The following is a 15,765-nucleotide window of genomic DNA, read 5'->3' on the forward strand; positions in this document are numbered from 1 at the left end:
TCTTACCACTATAAAATTCTAAAGATAACAATAATCGATAGCATCACACACACAAATAAATAAAAAATTGCATAATGTAACTAAGCAAAACTTTGCAAAACACATTCTGTAAAAAATTGTTTTTTGTAAAATAGTAAAACATTTGTAAAATAGTAAATAATAATATTTACTATAATTCTTACCACTATAAAATTCTAATGGTAAAAATAATCGATAGCATCCCACATACACAAATAAATAAAAAATAAAATTTTAAATTAAGAAAATTGCATAATATAAATAAGCAAAACTTTGTAAAACATATTCTGTAAAAAATTGTAAAACAAAATAAGGTTAGTAATCAATATTGCTCCTCATTGAATGTATATAATAATATCTGCATTAATGATGAACTCCATTAATATTTGTATTGTAGAGTTTTTCAGTGTTTTGGAAACATAAACTGTCGAACCTACTGAAAGACGGAGTAGCAAATTCTCGCTGTGTCTTGAAAAAACAAAGGACTGCAGACGAAGGTTATAACAACCTTTTCATTAAACGGAACAGAAAATCCAGTCACTCGGTGCTGACAGTTTAACCACCTCTTGTGGCTAAGTAACTTTAAAAAATATGTATATATAATCACATTAAATTAAAGTTTATCTACACGAATAGATCCTACTCTATCTAAATCGTTAAGTTAAAATATATAATTTAAAAAAATTCTAAAGAAATATGCTTTATATGGAAATTCTTGATCTTACAAGGTTTAAGCAAAAATTCATTTTATCTGAGTTGTTTCAAGTTCAAGCTAGCTATCCAAATTGTACAGGTTTTCAAACTTATGCGCATAGTATTTAGTGTCGTAATACTTTACAAAGAAAGAAAAAAGCCAAATCCGAACATCCAATGAATATAAAGCTCAAAACCAGTTTACAGAGGCATATAAAGCATGGATGAGAAAATACTGGTTTTTCACCGAATTTTTTAAACAGAAAAATCCAAATTTCTTGCTGAAGGGATCAAAAGGATTATATACTAATGGGCAGGTGAGGATTAAAGCAGCCGAGAGCTTCTGGTAGTAAAATTTAAGGAGCTTCTGAGAAAATGTTTGCATACCTGAATGTTAGACACAGAATTAGAGCTTAATATAATAAAACAAAAGAAGAGAATTGAATTTCTTTACATTAATATTTTAATAAAATAATGATTAAATGTTTTTATTTTTAAACTTTGTTACATTACATTTTGAGTAAATTACTTTACTTGTGTACATAAAAATTATTGTAATATCAAGCATAAAAATGAAAGTTGTAACAATAAGACTAAATATTCCAACACTTTTCCTGAAATATTTAGCCTTTTTCAATCGTTTTATAAGTTATACTATATTTAAGTTAGAAAAATTTATTATTAAGTATAAAATTTATAAATTTTTTGCTGGAATTCACTTTAACAGTTACTTTTGAAACGTCAGTGTTATTTATTTAATATTTCTTTTTCCAACTATAATAGTGTCGTACTGTTTAAGTTTTCTTCTCACGTCGTGCTTATTATGTAGCTAAGGCAGAGAAAGAACTTTGACAGGATGAGTTGGAAATTGAAGCAGACATAATACTGGAAAAATAATTTCTATATTTGGAAAAGTTGATAACGTTTCTCTTGCGACATGATAAATTTTTGTGGCAACATAAATTTATCTTTATTTCATTTTAAATATATTAAATCTGATATATATATAATTATATATATAATTAACTATTCTAATTTTAGTGTTCTTCCCTTAAGTTCATCTGTTCTCCCAAATTCGAGATCTCTCCATGTTACATAACAACCTAAAATTAACCAATCACAGATTAGCTGTACTTATGCATCATACTCAGTATAAATACCCTTTGCAAAACAACTACGTCATTCCTTTTCGTAGCTTCCGCCTTCCAACATCTGCACGCTGGTATGCCCACTTGCCTAAAATGACGTCGTATCCCTTTACTTGTGTACATAAAAATTATTGTAATTGCTTATAATCCAGAAGTATCGTATCTACTAAAAATGATTTGATATGCGTAAATATAAAGATTGGTGATTTGTAAAAATCCAGTTTTGCTATCTTCGTCAGTACACATTCAACCCTCAGCCATTAAGACTGCAAGCTACTCAAGGTACGGGGTTCCTCCTACGCAATTAAAATGCTACACATATATATGTATATATAATTTATTATTAGAAAAGGTATTTATATATCATCTCCAAGGAAAATTAATTTAATTAAAGATATGAATTGTCTTTTCAACTAAAGTTTTAAAATTTCACTTACGTTTTAAATTTTTTGTATTATGTGCTATTTCTTTAAAGGTAAAATTTCGATTTGAATTTTTTGCTGAAATATTTATTTTTTCCACTTACGTTTTCAATTCTTTAAATATAATTCTCTTTATTTAAGGTAAAAGATTCTAATTATAATTTACTTAGTTTTTTCCCTTGCTTTGGGAAGGGGCCAGAATTTTCGGATGAACTATTATAAGTAAAATACATTGAAATGGTTCATCGGCTAATTCTGGATTCAGAAAAGCAAGGAATTTTGTGGAAGAGGGATTTCAAATTATTTCAAGGTCCCTCCTCCTGACGAAGTGCACTGAAGTTGATTGAATTCCTCTACTATGTTGGTTTTTCTTTAAATTTCATTGATTTTTTTAAATGGGATATTGCTTGTTTGAAGAGTTTTGGTTTAAACATTTATTAAATTCTTTATTGCATTTACATGATTATTTGAAATTTATTACTTATGAACACCAATTTTTAGTCTTTGTGAAAAATTAGTTCTAAATTTTTCACTTTATGTCTTAACTGATAATTTTTCAGAAGCCTAATGCGTAAAAATACTATGCAAGATTATATTTTGTTTTAAAAAATTGTTTTGTATTTACATATATATATAATACAGATATATATATATATATATCAAAGATTGAATTAACTACATTAATAAATCGAAATAAATTTCCTAATACCTGCGTAATAGCTGGAAAGTAATAAAATAATAATTTAATTTTTTTTTTCAAAATTAAGTTTTCAATACTTCAAGTTCTTCATTCTACTACAATTCTACTAACTTTATCTAAGGACATAATATATTCAATAAACCATTAGTAAATATAAATGTTTCACCGGAACCACAGTATCACAACGACTTTTAAGCAAAAGCATGAAGAATTTTCTTTTTACCTTTTTTTTTTTTTTTTTTTTTTCAATGCGCAAACCACAAAGGTCTTTTTTAGTTTGTTCTCCTTTCTTAAATTATATATAATATATATAAAAACGAGTGTATATAAAGGAAAATGAGTAATATTTATATAATGTTTCTCTATATATCTTAATTTTTCCACAAACTTGTTTCTTTGGATTAGCCAAATTTAATTTTAGGAATATTTAAAATTTTCTGTTTTATTTTTACATAATTTATTTTTATGAGTAAGTTATGCTATCATACTGTTACAAATAGCATTACATGAGTTAAACTCAATTTTTTAATGTTGTAAATAATTTAGTTTCTTCATTTCTTTCGTCAAAAAAAAAAAAAAAAAAAAAAAAACTTTCTTTTTTGTGGCCTGATTCGGTTTATCAAAGGTTAAAGACTTTACGATAGTTAATCTCGTTGACCATCTAATGTTAGATTTTTTTTCCTCACCGTGAGTTCTTTCATAGGAACGTTTGATAATGATAATTAGAAATTATCTTCTGATAAAAAATACCCCAATAATTTGGAGATTTTTGCAAATTGTAATTAAACTGAAGTGCTGTCTCATTTACGAAAAATATTCAAACATTATTATTATCATAATTACAATAAAGAAAATCATAAATATAGTCAATCACACTTTAAAAAGTTAAATCAATACTGCAGCATTGTAATTTAACAGTTTTATTTTAGATTAGGTTAAGTTACGTGAATACGGCAAACTGCGCGAAAGCTATCTATCCTAGATCTCGCTCGAATTGGAGGGATCCTCCGTGAGAGACTTTTTAAGAGAAACTGGAATATTTTGCTTTAGAAGTTTGCCTTACATATGGGGAAAACTACGAAGGCGACCAGCCTGCTCTTTCTTTGGGATTTGGGACTGGATCGATCTACCAGGGTTCAGCGACTTTATCGCTCGGCCACTGGTAGGCCAATTTATAACAGTCATTGATGACTTTTATATATAACGCTACCAAACTCAATCAAAACACGCCGCAGATCCTTTGCGCCATATATCTCATCAAAAACTGTCAATAAACAATCTTCGGTGGAGCTTTCAATATAAAACTTTGAAAACTTTCACAGCAGCTATTTTTCTAAGGTAACTTCCTCTGAAAGCGATCCGTGTTACTGAACATAATTAAGTAGAGGTACTTAGCATCAAACATGTCGTATTTTTAGGACAAATCAAAGGACTAGGTTTTTCAGTAGAGAATTTCCAAGACCAGAAAAAAGAGAAAGAGTAGAGAGAATGTGAAAAGACTTAAAATATCACTTTCTCTCCCGCTTTGTTACTTTTGAGCAAAGTAGGTTAAAGAATTTTTTTACTTATAATTGCTTTAATGAACAGTTTTTTTTTATTAGCCCTCTTAAATTATAAAATATTTTATCACCAGATGATAGTGCGACCGACGGCAATACCTTTTAGACTGGCAAGCTCCATGAGTACGAAAAAGTGACGTCACAGCAGAAGACCGGTTGTTCTGAGATCACCCCTAATTCGTTGCTTCTTTTTCTTGTTAACTTACTTCCCGCTTACTTACTCACTATTCATGATTTAAAATTTATAGTAAAAACTGCACTGTACTATTAAAACTTAAATCTTAGATTTTATTCTAGAGAAGTTTATTTGTTTTCCTTTATATTTTAAAATATTAGGGCTAAGATTTAAAGGAGAATAAATAAACTCTATAATTCTATTTTTCTCTCGTTACTGACTGACGAACTGGTTGTTTTTCGTAGTTTTTCCCATGTGTAACGTGAATACGGAACAGGTGCTCTTAACATGTCCTTTACGAAGGCATCCTCTCCCGTTAGGTTGATTTTCTATTTTCTAATAAGCAAACCATTATAACCATTCTCTTTAATGATCATGTTAATAAAAACTAAAGTATGTTTACTTTTCTTACAATACGTTTGAAAGTCCCACTAGCGGCCGAGCTGTTAAAGCCGCTGAACACTGATAGTTTGGACCGGGATTCCAGTCTCGGCGAACGGGCTGATTGCATGGCGTTTTCGTGGTTTTCTCCGTGTATAACGCGCTACGAGACAGTTTTCCTTAGAAAGTCCCCCGTGAAGGCTTCCTTTGCCTTAGGCAAACAACCATCGTGTGCTTTGCGGTAATCAACTGAAGCAAACCAAAACAAAAAAACAAAAAAATTGTATTAAAAAATATGAAATGTTTCAGATTTTAAATTACGTCCAAAGGGGCGTTTTTTAACATTTTGTGTGTTACCTTTCTTTATTAAATATCATGTTCCTCGCACTTAAACCATAAGATCCAGTGCAGCAGCAATATCGCAAAATAGTTTTAAAACGAGCATATCTTTAGAATTTCCGACACAGAGACTCACGCGCTGGAGATAAAAATGTTTTTTCTGCACAACGTTGCCATTGCTCGCTTTGAAATCCTTGAGTTTGTTAATCAAAAATTCGTCAAAATTTTAAAAAATAGGAAATCGATCATAAAACAAATTTCAAATTTCAAATTTGGTCTTCCACATGCTCATATTCGTTGGAGGATTACGTTATTCAAAATTCGATGACTCTATGTACCGTTATTTTATGACAATGTGAGAAATATACATACATTTACGCAGATTTTCATTATTTAATTTCTTCAAATATAATGCAGGACTCTAACATTTTATGGCAACAGTTTGAAAAGTGAACCGACATTTATCCGTCCGACGCAAAATGCCAAAACGAAACTAATAGTCCTTCGGGATTCAAATCCCTTTGCACTAAAAAAAAAAAAAAAAAAAAAACTAATGAAATAACATTATAAGGTATATGCCTGCAATTTTAGGTTTCATAATGGTGTAAATTTTAGAATGAATTCAAGTTAGTATTCATTTGCATAATTTTTAAAGAAGTGAACGTTTAACTCCTTCTCCCTCCACTAGTCTTTTATAACCATTATATCTCAGCTCTGATGGTCTGTTTTTATTGGCAATGATTTTTTTTTTCCTGCAAGTAAATAAAAAGAATTTTTTTTAATGCGTACTGTTAAAAAAAATTGTATGATTTTCACTGCTTAAGAATTAGTACAGTATTACATTTTATATTAAAAAATTAATAATAACTTTGGTAAGAGTAAACAAGTTTTGGATTAGTAAGTAAACATAAATATTAATAAAATAAATGCAATGAATTATAAGTAATTTTTCGTCAATAATCACACAAATTTACTGAAGAATCATTTAAAACAGTTTCTTGAGTCAAATAAAGTACAAAAATTAGCAAGTATGCCTTCTTTAAATTTTGCAGTATACATTTCATTAATATAAATTTGTCGAGCGGTTTTAATGAACTTCTGTGTGTAACACCTGCTGTGGCTTCAAATGAAGTTAGTTAGCTAAATTATCATTAAACTAGGGTGCTACATAGGCTCTGGGAGATGAACTATCGTCACCAGGATTTATAACTCTAAATCAAAGAGACACAGAAATAAAATAACTTTAAACTTATTCTTCTTCCCCACTTGTGACGGATTAAATTAAAATATAGAATACAAAGGTACCAGCCCACTAGACCTGACTTAAACACAATCTTCTTTCACGATTGCTATAAATTCATCAATTCAGTCTAACCTTAGCAGAGGCTCCAAGTTTGCCTAGACTGCTACATAAATTCAAACATTCAACTTAACCCACATTAAACCATCCTCATTCTGTAATATTCAATTCCAGACCAGCGTTGAGTCGCCAACAGAGCAAAACTTAATACTGCAAGGCAGTAGAGGTTAGCAGGCCGAAACTCTTGCACACAGCTATTGGTAATTTCTTCTAACTGCATAGTAAAACTGCTTGCCACTCAAATTTGCATAAACTCTAGAAAAAGCGAACTTCGTAGAGAAATATGGAAAAAAGGAAAGGTTTAAATTAAATAACATTCGTCTGTAAAACTTAAATATAAATGCAACTAAGTCTTCCCTTAAATATAAACCTCCAAAGCTTTCAACGTTTATAGGCCTGCAACATAAATATTTATGTAACAAATGGTAAAATCTTATAATGAAAATAGTAAAAATTGTCCTCTTATAATGTCCTTATTTGCCATACATGCAATATTTTGTTGTTTTTAATGCAGATATTGCACAGAAGAATTTTTAATTATTTAATTATAAAGCGGTTCTTTACATTATATATATAGATATTATGAAAAGATGTTGTAGTGGATTTTATCAAAAGAGAGTTACTGATAATCTCTTAAATTAATTTTGCCACCTTCCATTTATTTATCTTACTGTTACATTCGTGATATATTTGTCAAGTATTTTTATTTAAATTACATTTGTATTTATCATTGACTGAAAGTAATACATTGTTATTAGTCCAAAGGGGAAATTTGTCCAGAAGGACTATTAATTTTGTTTCGGCATTTTGCGTTGAGATGTCGGTTCACTTTTCAAATTGTTGCCACCAAATATTAGAGCCCTGTATTTTATTTAAATAAAGTAAATAATGAATAATCTGCATAAATGTTTATATACTTCTTGCATTGTGATAAAACAGCCGTACCTAAAGCCATCAAATTTTTAATAACATACGTTTTCAACCGAATATTGTAATTTGGAAGCCCAAATTTGCAATTTGGAACTTGTTTTCTTAGCTAGTTCATATTTTGTAAAACTTTAACGGATTTTTTATTAACAAACTCAACGATTTGAAAGCAAGCAATGGCAACACTGTACGAAAAATATTTCTTCTGAGCGTAAGGAAGGACGCAAGTATATAGGGCGAGAGCTTAGTAAAAGCGTTCATATTGCAATTTCACTGTCAGAACTTTCGTTTGAACCGGTAAGAAAACTGCACTACTTTGTAGTACTAAGGGTCTTCTCACCCCCAGTCACTGACCAATTATTGCTCATCCTTCGGCTTTCTGGCGTTGCCACATGGTTCCCTTTAGAGCTAGAGCAAAAAAAAAAAAAACGTGCATGTTAGTTCTTTGGCTTAAAACACCTGGCGGCTGCCAAGTTTACCAGCCAGTTAGATTGCTTTTAGTAGTGGCATTACTTAGCTTGGGATACTAAATGATTTGATTCAAACAATTTTTATGTTATTTACATATTAAAGATTTATATCCAGCATAAAAGTAATTTTTTTCACGTTTTGAGATACTTCATCAGGGCTGTCTTAACAGAAATCATTGAGGGAAAAACACCGCGAAAGAAAACGTCACGGAGAAAACAGTACGAGAGGTAAAATATCGTCGCACAAAATATCATGGAAGGAAAGAAAAGAAGGAAATATGGCAGTTCTTTGAAATAGCCTGATATAAAGTATCATGATGGAAAATAAAGCAGAGATCCCCTTCGCAGAGTTTAGACATCGTCATATCAAAATCCCGGTAAAAAATAAATCACGTTAAAAATCTTCATTTAACATGGCAGACATACATTTTTAGATTTTAAAAGTTTCAAATATATCTTCGCTGCTGTAACATGCAATGATTCGTAAGCGCAAGAAGAAATGAGGAATGTTTTTACTCTTATTATTTCAGAATTTTTCTGAGGGGGAGAAATTTTTCTCACCTGAAAAATCAAGAAAGAATCTTAAGCATTCAAAATCAGAAAATGTATAGAAATGATAGCTGCCTATAGCAGTTAACAGAATTTAAAACTTATATAGTTAACTACAGTGAGTTATTTTTAATTAATCTTTTTAGTAAAAACTTATTAATTGTTTTTCATGAAAAAATATTGTATAATAAAGATTAGAAAAAGACGATGAATAATATTGCTTGTATTACAATTATTTAATCAATTGTCAAATTATACTGTCATTTTCTTTCACTATTTTTAACCTAATATTCTTTCAACAAAGACTGCAGTCTTTTTTTTTTCCAATTTATTCATCTTTTTAATGACTGATTTCGTTGACCAGTCCGTTTTCGTTGCCCAGTACCGGAGAGGATAAAGCCGCTTAATGCTGGTAGTTTAACCCAGATTCAAATCTTGAAAACGGATTGGTTGTATGACGTCCTCGTGGTTTTCCCGACGAATAACTTAATTGTGATCAAATTCCTCTTAGAAAGACCTCCACGAAGGTATTCCCTTCTTAGTAAATAGCCTGCGCACGTTCTGCCTTAATTAAGTGAAGCAACTAAATTAACGTATTTCTACAGTTAATCGTTTGGGTGTGGATACGTTGTTGTGGCAGAACAGGTCACCGTGGCTATTTAATATAACGGTAAAGAAAATCAAGGAAAACAGTTTATATTTACATTATTCAAAAAAGTGAAATTTAAAATTATTATTAATAGAAATTTCAACGTAATTTTTTTTTTCAATATAAAGTAAACTTTCGGATGAAATCTTATTCAGGTGCTTTAATAAATATTATTTCTTTGGAAATATTTTACTCAAAGATTTTTTAACTATTTTTTGACCTCTTTTACGTTTATTTTCTTACTCTAATTAAATTTCCTTATATGTATGTATAGGGTGCTAGTAAAATATCTGGCAAAAATGTAAAGGCAGACAAAAGAGACCGAAATAAGCGATTTTGAAATAGAATGCCGTGTGCCCAAATGACGCGCTGTGGTGGTACAGGGTGTTACAGAGTACGAGATAAAAGTGTTCCTCTGACCTGTTTGTCATTTTCCGTGCAGATTTCGGGTAATACGCATCGTTACCAGACAGCAGATTTCGCCGACATGCCTTTTGTCTCTAGGGCTGCAGGTGGAAACGGAGAAGCTACTCATACGACGAACATCAAAATTGTTCAACGTACTTCTTTTTAGTAACTCTTCCGTTTTACCCGAAAATCCATAGATAAAATGTATGTCGGCGAGCTTAGCGTTTGTGTAGCGATATATCCCTCTTGAAAGCCGCACGGGGAATGACAATTTACGCCAGATGAAAGCTTTTGTCTAGCGCTTAACAGCACTATGTACTTCGTCAAACTGCCATTTTGATACACATAATCTGCTACAAAATCTGCTTATTTCGATATCCTCTTCGGTATCCTATTTGCATTTTTGCCAGATATTTTCATACCGAGGATGACGTTCACAGTTAATTCGAAATCATGGTTAATCTGAGGGCAGTTAAGAAACACAGGAACATATTATAATTAACAGTAAAATATTATTCACAATTTACCTAAGTTTTCGAGCAGTTTAATCTGAGGAATAAGTTTATTTGCTTACGTAAATTAAATCCATATTCAAAACAGAAGACATAAAATATAAGTAACATAAGAATAAATATCATTAGAAGTGAAGAAAATAAGTTATAAATGAAATTAAAAAGAAGTATTTACAAATTAACTTTAAAATAGTTTTAATTTGTGTGAAAAATCGGTTAGAATTTTTTGTTTTCGATAGAGTTCATCTCGTAAACATCATCTATTTTCACTCTTGTTATAATAAGCATTTTCTCTTCCTTTTTACATATTCGTAGACAGTTTTATTTTACAGTGATGGTTCATGATAGCATTTTTACCATCATTCCACAAGGAACAAGCTTACCTTTTTTTAGATAGAGCCGGTAATCAGCCGCAGGTTCAATTAACCGGAAAAAAACTACATAAAGCCTCGAAGCACTGGTAGTTTATACTAGGGTACTAAAAAAGATAAAGATAACTATATGTTATCTTTTGCACATATAAAAAAGATAACTATACGTTATTTTTTACACATATGAACTCAATAACTAGCCTAATTTTTCTAATGTTGTAGTTCTTTTTTTCATTAAAACTACAAACACATTTTTATTAAATGAAGGAACTGAAAAACGAATCTTAGTAGTTAACTATATAAAAATATATTAACTGCTACTGTATATGATTAAAATTTCTAATAATTTTTAAATGTAGAATGCTTATAAGGTATTTCTTCCGCCTTCTTAGCGAGCCTTCGTGGTGTAGTGGTCTGCACGCTCAGCGCGTAACTGAGAGGTCCGCGGTTCGATTTCCGGCGAAGGCGTTGCATATTTTTCATCTTGCCTGCTTCCGAAATAAACCTAATGACTCTACATGCTTAATTTTTTTTCTTGATTCTCGACTTAAAAATTTAGTTAGTAAAATAATACAGGTAAAAATATTCCTTATTTCTTTGCTCGCTGGCAGGTTATTACAAAATACAACACCGATACATCTGAAACTTTAAAGATCTGAAAACAAATTTTTGCAGTGTTTCTTGGGTGTTTTATTTCTATTATGCTATTTTAAATCTGTGAAGAGGCTACTCCTCTTTATTTTCTACCACTTTGATCTCCAGAGCTGCAATGTTTTCTTCTTGCTTTCTTTCCAACAATGCTTATATCTCTTACCCTGTTTTCTCCGTAATATTTTTGTCGTGATTTTTCGCGGTAACCTTAGCAGAGTCTTGTGTCACACCTTTCGTAGTATTCGGGGCCCTTGTCTAAATCAACTTTCTCAAGAATAAAAACGTTAAGTTGTTGCCAATGAAATAGACGATTGTAAAAGAAGAAGAATACCTGTTTGATGAAATCAATCTCCACCAGAATCAATGGAGTGGTGCAAACGTCATTTCTATCATGTTTGTAAAAATCAGTGTCTGTGAAAGTGATTAAATCTTCCACTGTCCGAAAAATTGTTGCGTCGTTGACATAGTATTTCATATACAAAAACAAAACAAAAAAAAATGCTCAAATACCTGAAAAAAATGGTAAGCCCTTGAGACAATATCAGGCGAGTATGGAGGGTAAGACACAGTTTCGTATCCTAGATTGTGGATTTGCTGTACGGTTTACACTATATGTGATCGAGCATTACCTAAAGCAGTAGGACTCCGTTCAGAAGTATTGTAGAGATACTAGTTTAATTGGAAAAGCCAGAGAGATGAAAAACGAGCAATCGCCTTCGCCGGGAATCGAACCACGGACCTCTGGAATACCGGCACAGTGTGCAGAACCACTACACCACGAAGGCACGCTAGGAAAGTGGGAGAAATGCCTTATAGCATTAGTAGCTTAAAACCCAATTTGCTATATATTTTCAGTATATCTATAAAATATCGAGTAGCATTTATTGTTTCACATTGGAAAAGGAAGCAAAAGTGAATAATACCAGCTGAAGATTACCATACAGTAAACAACATCTTCTTTGGCTATAAAGATGCCTCTGGAGTCCTTCTTGTAGCAGCTTTCTCTCCCAACTAACCTCAAAGAAAACGAAAGTGTACGATTGTCGTAGAATATTCTCGTCTTATCTAGAAAATCATAATTCGTTATAGGACTATTTCTACTTTACCCCTTTTTAAAACATAACTTTTTCGGGGGAAGGGCATGTTTTAAATGCCACGCTTTATTTTCAACAGTAAGGTCGTGTTCTCCTTGTTATTGCTAAGCGCCATGAAACAGTTGAAAAGTGCATATTTAGTGTCTGGAAGACAGAATCGGAGCTAAGCATATTACCGCCCAGTGCAATCTCTGTGGGTCCTAAATTCTGCTGCCCGGTACCTCCCTAAATTCTGAAAAATTTGGTTGCCCCTAAATTCTGCTACCCGGTGTCGTTTCTAAACTCTAAAAATTTCTCAATTTTGCTGCGCGTTACTTCTCTAAATTCTAAAAATTTTGCCTTCCCGAGCATCCAAACCGGTTCTGGCACTGGCTGTAGTGGACGATTTCTGGTATGGTTTGTCATGGATCTTATTTCATTAAACCCTTTAACTCATGCAAATCAACGGAGAAAGGACGATGATTGCGGCTTTCATTTCGTAGCTTCAATTTTCCTATTGATGCTTTTTTGTTGTTGTTATTTTGTTTTGTTTTGCTGCAGCCGCTTCAGAATTCCCCTTATTTGAACGCGTAAGGTATAGCAACCTTAACTGACTTGATTTCGGTAGTATTTGATGTTTAATGTTCGTTGAACAAAACAAACATTACATTTGCACCAACCACGCGTGATGTTGTCATATGACATAAAAAATTTGCATGAACATCAGTGTTTTCTTTCTTTTGCGATCAGTAGGAACCTAATGTAATTCAACGAGCATTTTATTTGCTTGACACCTAATATATTTGTCAAAATATGGGACTCAGCACTCACGGGGCGTAGGGTAGTGCTCATACGTTAAGACGTCACTGATTATAATTGAAAATTAATGAATTTCGTGTCAAATCATTGCAGCACGAACAGCAAGCTCGGAAATTCTAGCAGGAATAGTAGTGAAGGGAAACTTCGTAATTTAAAAGTTTATCATGGTAGAAAATGAAGCGGTGATAAAGCACAGTGACATGAAAACATTGTCGCAATAAAGCCGCGTCTTATGAAGCAAAACAGCGCTATGAAAAGTATTTTTGATAATAACTTTGTATATATATTTCAAACTACAATGATTTAATTATTCATGAACCTATTTTATATATATTTATATATAATAGAGTTGTTACGGCTAAAACAGACTGGTTGCATTTCTTTACATTGACTTTTGGGTTTTTGAGATCAGTAATCAGAGATTACTTAGCAAAACTTACATAATATTAGTCACTATTAAGGCCTCAGAGTGGCCAAAAGAAATAGTTTTATTTCACTAATGCAAAGATCATTTCATTCTTTAGTGAGTTTATTTATTTATTCATTTAATTTACCACCGTTTTGAGGGTAATACTTTTTTGGATCTTCAGCTTAATACCTTATGCATTAAAAACTATGTCAAAACTCGACCTTAGATGCAAAACTCTAAGCGTAAAAATAAGAGACAAATTCCTAACCTTAATCAAACTCAAAATACAAAAATAACTTTAACTGTCTAGAAAAAATTCCTTTCTATTTTTTTTTCTCTCCTTCCTCTCTCTTTTTTCCCTTATTAAGACATTGCAAAACTATCGAATTAGCTATCGCTGGTCAAAACACTATTATCCCCTCGACGCGGGATACCAACGGTTGAGCTATCATTGAACGCTGAGCACGAGTTAAGTTTCGTAATGAACTGCATCCCGGAAGAAAAAAGCTGCTTCGTAATTTTAAAGCTGTTTCGTAATTTACCTGACGTACGATCTACTGAATTATATTTCTAATGGATCTAACCTCTTTAGAACGCCAGTGTTTAAGAAATTTCAACACGAAAGGTGCTTCTGTTCTAAGCATCAGTGTAAATTCGGGGAAAGGAGAAGCAGAAAGGTGATAGGAAAAAAAAAAAAAGAAAGAAAGAAAGAAAAAAAAATTATGCTTATATGTGTGTCCCATACCAAGTGCTCTTCCTTGATTTCAAAATGTTAAAAGAGCAGGCCTTCCTTTCTTGCACTTTCTGAGCGAGGCTTCGAAAAGAAATGCTTACCGTAATTTGAATATTAATAACTTCCCATCCTCCATTTATCATTTTACGATTCTTACGCGGCTGACCTTTTTGTGCAAAGCTCGGAAGAATACTTGCATCTTAATATAAAATACTGATACTGGTAAACAAAAGAGAAGAAACAAGCAGACATCACTTATTCTAAAATTAGAAGTGCCGGAGCCCTATGGAAGACTGCGAGAAACGAAAGAAAAAATAGATAAAAATAGCTAAAAATTAAAATAATTAAGTAATTAAATTTAAATTAAGAGAAATATAAAGAGATAAAGAGAAATCTAATAAATTATTAAATTAATTTTAAATAGTTAAATAGAAAGGAAAAAATTATCGGACCTTGTCTTATTTGGAGCATTGGCTGGAATTATAATTTCACTTAAAAGCTAAGAAGCAGTTCAGCCGATCTTCATCTAAGCCCTGATTTTACTATTCCAAGGGATGACAGGTACCACTCTTTTTTTTTTTTTTTTTTTTTTTTTTTTTTTTTTTTTCAGCACACCGAGGAAAAATGATAAAACGATTAAAGCTCCACTAAGGAGAACAGTGAGAATTCTAGAAACAGTCTGAGAATATGGAAGGAAATTTTAAGGAAAAAGTGTAGCTTTCCAAATAAGGATTTCTGATCGCGATGCCCTGTCGATATAATTCTCGCCGTCAAGCAGAAATTTTCTCTCAATACGATTCGATAGCACCGTGAGAATAAACGTAAGACTTCTCAGTTTTCGAGTCTGCTGTACAAGTAACAGCAGTAGTCCCGCGTTTGGTTACATGATTCAAAAAGTATGCAGGAGCTCTACAATAGGAAGTCACTATCGTGGAACGTGCATGACCAGGGTATCACTTTTAGTACTTTGAGGAACACAAAATTTTCCCCCTCTCATAAATTTATTGCACATCCTGGAGAATAAGCTTTTGGCATATGATTGGGCCAAAGGGAATGGAGGGCTTTTTTTTTCCTCAAAAGTCTCAACCTCTGTGCAAGGCATGAGTGCGAGGGAAAGAAAGGCTTGCATTCAGAAGTTAGAATTGATTTTTAAGGCATGTTTTTACTATTAAAACAAAATTTATCTGCTAAAATTGTCGTTCGCCTACATAAAAGAAGTGCTAGATCTCTTTTACAGGGCTCCCTTTGCGCTCCGGTTGAAATTATAATTTATCTCGAAAACTGAGAAGTACCGGAGCCGGGCTCAAGCGCAGTTTAAGCTCTAATTATTAGGGCAGCAGAAAAAAGCGGAATGGGGAAGTTTTTGCTTAAATTGTAAAGTTTACGTAAGACGTAACTC

The sequence above is a fragment of the Stegodyphus dumicola genome, chromosome X2, assembly GCF_044657685.1.
Source record: "Stegodyphus dumicola isolate Sdum_Otavi_A_Nest chromosome X2, ASM4465768v1".
In the NCBI taxonomy this organism is placed as follows: domain Eukaryota; kingdom Metazoa; phylum Arthropoda; class Arachnida; order Araneae; family Eresidae; genus Stegodyphus; species Stegodyphus dumicola.